Raw genomic sequence first — 6,122 nt, 5'->3', positions numbered from 1 at the left:
TCCTCCTGTATATATACCCCTCCTGTACACTATATACCCTTCCTCCTGTATATATACCTCTCCTGTACACTATATACCCCCTCCTCCTGTATATATACCCCTCCTGTACACTATATACCCCTCCTCCTGTATATATACCTCTCCTGTACACTATATACCCCCTCCTCCTGTATATATACCTCTCCTGTACACTATATACTACCTCCTCCTGTATATATACCTCTCCTGTACACTATATACCCCTCCTACTGTATATATACCTCTCCTGTACACTATATACCCCTCCTCCTGTATATATACCTCTCCTGTACACTATATACCCCTCCTCCTGTATATATACCTCTCCTGTACACTATATACCCCTCCTCCTGTATATATACCCCTCCTGTACACTATATACCCCTCCTCCTGTATATATACCTCTCCTGTACACTATATACCCCCTCCTCCTGTATATATACCTCTCCTGTACACTATATACCCCCTCCTCCTGTATATATACCTCTCCTGTACACTATATACCCCTCCTCCTGTATATATACCCCTCCTGTACACTATATACCCCCTCCTCCTGTATATATACCTCTCCTGTACACTATATACTCCCTCCTCCTGTATATATACCTCTCCTGTACACTATATACCCTTCCTCCTGTATATATACCTCTCCTGTACACTATATACCCCCTCCTCCTGTATATATACACCCCTCCTGTACACTATATACCCCTCCTCCTGTATATATACCTCTCCTGTACACTATATACCCCCTCCTCCTGTATATATACCTCTCCTGTACACTATATACTCCCTCCTCCTGTATATATACCTCTCCTGTACACTATATACCCTTCCTCCTGTATATATACCCTCTCCTGTACACTATATACCCCCTCCTCCTGTATATATACCCCTCCTGTACACTATATACCCCCTCCTCCTGTATATATACCCCTCCTGTACACTATATACCCCTCCTCCTGTATATATACCTCTCCTGTACACTATATACCCCTCCTCCTGTATATATACCCCTCCTGTACACTATATACCCCTCCTCCTGTATATAAACCTCTCCTGTACACTATATACCCCCTCCTCCTGTATATATACCCCTCCTGTACACTATATACCCCCTCCTCCTGTATATATACCCCTCCTGTACACTATATACCCCTCCTCCTGTATATATACCTCTCCTGTACACTATATACCCCCTCCTCCTGTATATATACCTCTCCTGTACACTATATACCCCCTCCTCCTGTACACTATGTCGGGATCCCTCAGATTACTCTTTCATCTGAAGGACCGATGTTCTTAGGTGTGAAGCATCATATGTCTCTAATTAAATCAGCTCCATCGAGAAGAACTACACAGACACCAGCTGTATAATACCACTCAGGATGCCTCCAAGACGCCTCTGGCTTATCAGTTAGGCTTCCGTCTTTTATAGTAAAGAATTTAGACATTTACAGACATGCGCAGTACAAATGATTTTACAACTTGTTTTCGACAAAGAAAGTCATTTAGGCGAAAAAGCAGAGGTATTTGACCTTGGTTCACAAGGGAGATGTCTGAGACATCTCCTCGAAGAACAGATAAGGTTTTAAACAAGAGAATGCAACATAGACAGAACTCAATTTAACTCCTTCAGTTCCTATCATTCCCCCCTTTGACATCTTCATTTTCCACAATCTGGAACACTGGATCCTGCAACAACAGCGGATAGTGGCTCGTTCACCAGGTACTATCCCAGGCCGACGGGTTGCCTGAGGGAGACAGGTCTTCTACCTTCTCCATCCCCCAGATACTGAAGCCACGTCCATCATTGCAAGAGTACGCTCCTTCATGCCAGAAATGAGATGTCAATCTAGGACTCAAAGGAATAATAGTTAAATTCTTGTTGTTTACAGTCAAACTTCCTTATTTATTTCTACATCTTTTCTTGCATACAGAGATACACCAAAAAACAAGTTTCAATAGCACATATATTACAAAGATACAAACAACAATGATTTTGGACAGCAACGGTGGTGTTCAATATATCCAATATATCCCATATTTGGTCATCTAAGTAATCTGTAGCCCTGACTAATTTATCCCACATTTGAGTGATCATAGGATAAATAAAAATAGAACTGACAATTTTATTAGCCACACTCATCTGCACTATATGTGGTCTCCCAGAGAGGCGAGGTGTATTGTCAGCAGCTCTTTTGTACAACGTGTGTTTAGGTATGCTCTGAGTATTCAACTGGTCATTCGGAATAACAAAGGTAGCTGGAGTCAAACGACCCAGAGTACAAGCACCTTTTACCCCTACTGGCAACCATTTATATGCATTGTCTCCACATACCCAGAACATGTCACTAGGTAGGTCCCATAGGGCTGAATGTTGTAATACCAGTCTATGAACTAAATCTATGAACGCAGATACATTCTGAAGCATACACCAATTTGGAAGTTGTCCTAAAGGGCTACAATACCCTACATCGGGATTTCTACAGGTGGGAGTTCCTTTCTCATATCCAGATGACTCGTTGCAAGGTATATTACCTGAAATATTAAAACAAGTTTCATTATTGCCCTGGGGAAATAAATTGGAATACTCCCAGGACGTGTTATGCAACCTTCTTTCTAGCAGTATTGGTTTGAAGGCATCAGTAGAGTGGGAAGTTACATTAAAACTAACTTGTAGGCCATACATTGGAATTTGCCCCAGGTAGGTTAATCGAGTTCTATTCCTGGGTACCCAAGCTCCCCTTTATATGCCAGATATTGAAGATATGTGTTACTTCCTGAAAGATTACCCTGCCACCAAGGGTATCCTACCCATCCCACAATAGGTATACCAACAGTTGTGTTCCATAACTTCACATTATTTGTGGCATTATTAGCGAGTGTATCAGAACAACTGGTCCAGGCAAATAATTCCTCGGGTGGCATAGGAATAACAAGGAACGGAATACTAGTGGCTGATACTGCTGAATGTGTGCAGATCCAGCAAATGATTTGACCAATCATTTAGTATTTTTTCATGATGTTGTATAAACTTATTATTCAAGGACATTGGAGAATTTAGACTATCCCACGCAGCTACCATTATTACAGATAATGCAACAAAACCAAACCAAAACATTATGCACTCTTATGCTTTGTTAACTCCTGTGGCTAGTTTGCAATGCGATGCGTGGATCCAGGTTGGTCGTCCTTCCAACTTAACAGAAGTAGGCGTTGTTAGGAGTACTTGGTAAGGTCCTTGATATCGGGGTTCAAGGGTCTTTCTGGAGTGTTTCTTGACATATACGTAATCACCAGGTTGTAGACAGTGAGTTCCTTCCACACTATCTGGATCTGGAATGGAAGAGAAAACTAGAGAATGCATTTGAGTTAAATGCTTTTGCAACTGGATTACATAACTTGTCAAATTATCCACATTAAGTGTTAAGACCTGTGGGTAGTACAACCCTGTGTTCGGTGGTCTTCCAAACAGTATCTCGAAGGGTGACAGTTTAGCTTTCCCCGTGGGTGTGTACCTTACTGAGAATAATGCTAATGGGAGACACTCTGGCCATGGTCTATGGGTCTGCTCCATGGTTTTCTGTATTTTCAATTTCAGTGTCCCGTTCATTCTTTCTACCTTCCCTGAACTCTGTGGGTGGTAGGGTGTATGAAATGCCTGTTCTACACCTATCATTTGCATGACATTTTGCATTACCTCAGCAGTAAAGTGTGTACCTCTGTCTGATTCAATTGTTTCAGGGACACCGAATCGTGGTACTAGTTCCATCACCAGTTTCTTTGCAGTGGCTCGAGCTGTAGCCGTTTTCACCGGGTAGGCCTCTGGCCATCCAGAGAAGAGATCTACACATACTAGGATATTTGCATACACTCCTACCTTGGTAGCTGTATGTCGTCAATCTGCCATCTCTGAAACGGGTAGAGAGGCCTAGGTGTCGCTTTCTTAGGGACTTTTACTGTTTTACCTGGGTTGTGCTGTGCACAGATGAGGCATGATTGTACAAGTTTCGCGGCTGCGCAACTGAAGCCAGGAGCGATCCAGAAGGCATCTACCATGGCACACATGTGACTTTTTGAGGTGTGATTGGGGCCATGTGCTGCTTGCGCCATGATTGGGAACAGGGACTTTGGTGGGCACATTTTATCCTTATTCTCCCATACTCCATTTGAGTTCAGCTCAGCTCCCAGTCTCCCTCGGTGTACCTTCTCTGTTTGGGCAGCCTTTTGCTGGAGGGATTTCAGGACATCTAGACCCAATGTGGCTGGAATACGCTGACTCCCCGCCACCGTCCACTGCTCTCTCTAGGCCGCCTTGTGCTATTTTAGCAGCCTCGTTCGCCCTTCTATTGCCCTCTACCTCCACGGAGTCACCTTTGTGTGTGCTTTTACCTTGACAATGCCAACCTGGACTGGTAACATCAATGCCTCCATCAATTGTTTCACCAGCTCTGCATTTTTAATGGGCTTCGAATCTGTGAAAATATTAGCGACTTTACCTGCAGCGGCTCTACACGCCTCAGTGAGTGCCTTCAACTCTGCCTCCTGCGCCGACATGTGAGGAGAGAGTGGTTCCGCTCGGATTACCTCATGTGAGGATACTACTGCATATCCAGTGTAGAATCGTCCATCCTGGTGGTATCTGGGACCATCTACAAAAAAGAAACTCAAAGTCTGCATTAGAAACAGGTTTTTCATGAATGTGTGCAAACCCAACTGTCTCCTGACTCATCAGTTCTATGCAGACATGTTCATGCGTCATGTCAAAGTATCCTTCCTCACTCGCTAATACGGTCACCAATTCCCCCTTTTCTGAATCCACAGGCAGGAGGGTGGCTGGATTCAGAACGTTACATCTTTTGAGGAGTGACATACTCAGGAATTAGTAGAGCACACTCAAGTCGGAGCTGTCTGGCCATAGACAGATGTTTTGGTTGAACTTGTAGGAGTATGGCATGGATCGTCAGTGTCATCTCACATGCCTTCCCTATTACGTCTCCACTTTTTTCCTTGTGCTCCAGCATACATGACAGGTCGTTTTATTGTCCTTGTTTGCTCAATTTCTTTAGCTACCTTAAGGAGGTCTTTCGGATCTACATGTCTCCATTCAGGTCTGGCTGTCTGTACTGCGTCTCGTAAGTCTTTGTTCATACCGTCAATGAGTGCATTCACCAGTATTCTAACATCAAGTGGGTTTATGCAAATGTACCCCATGTCTGCCCATTTCAGCTGTAACCGTCCAAGGTATATCTCTACTCTCTCTCCTCTTTGCTGTGTCACATTAGTCAGGAGTACAGACTGCTCTGATTGTTCCACTGCAGCCCATTGTCTTAGTGACTCACAGTACGTCTCCCCAGATCGTGCAGATTTATCATCCATGCCCCAAGCCTGATCCTTTGTCACATCTGTGTGTGTCTTAATTATATGATCTAGTGCGTCACCTGCCTTTAAACTCACCAACCTCTCTAAGTCTGCCCAGGTACACTTATATGTTTGCTGTACTTCCTTTATGTGTCTGTAAAACGGGAATGGTTGGTCTTCAGGGGCAGGCAGCTGCTTCAGCAAAGCTAGCTGGTCAGAGGGGCTCCAGGGATAATACACCTGCATCTTTCTTATTCTAGTCACACTTCTAGGTCCTGATGGGGTTGGCCGTCTGATGTCTACTGTCAGCTTACTCCTCAAGGGCCAATGTCCCACTACCCACTATCCACACTATTATGTCAGCTTCTTATGATCTTGTCTGGATAGGATTTAGTGCAATTCTCTTAGGTCAGTAGCACAGGTCACACAAGTAGCTATTCAGTCTGGATTTGTCTGAGTCTGACCACAGTGTTTACAAGTCCATCTGTTTTGTCTGGGTCTCTGGTTACACTTTGTCAATCAAACATTCATAATACACCTTCCACACTGCTGCACATTCTCAAGCATCATTTATTCACTTGCTATTTTCTTCCCTTGTCTGTGCCTTTTTGTACATCCAAACATTCACACTCTGGTATTTTTGCCTTTTTCAATATTTGTCCCACTTGTTTTACTGCTTCCTTCCTTCTCTGTCTCTTGTAATTTGACACAATTTGCTATACAAATCAATCACACAACTA

The sequence above is a fragment of the Dendrobates tinctorius genome, unplaced genomic scaffold (genome assembly GCF_039654945.1).
Source record: "Dendrobates tinctorius isolate UK_male_01 unplaced genomic scaffold, ASM3965494v1 ptg000172l, whole genome shotgun sequence".
Lineage (NCBI taxonomy): Eukaryota > Metazoa > Chordata > Amphibia > Anura > Dendrobatidae > Dendrobates > Dendrobates tinctorius.
Note: the sequence above shows the minus strand (reverse complement) of the source record.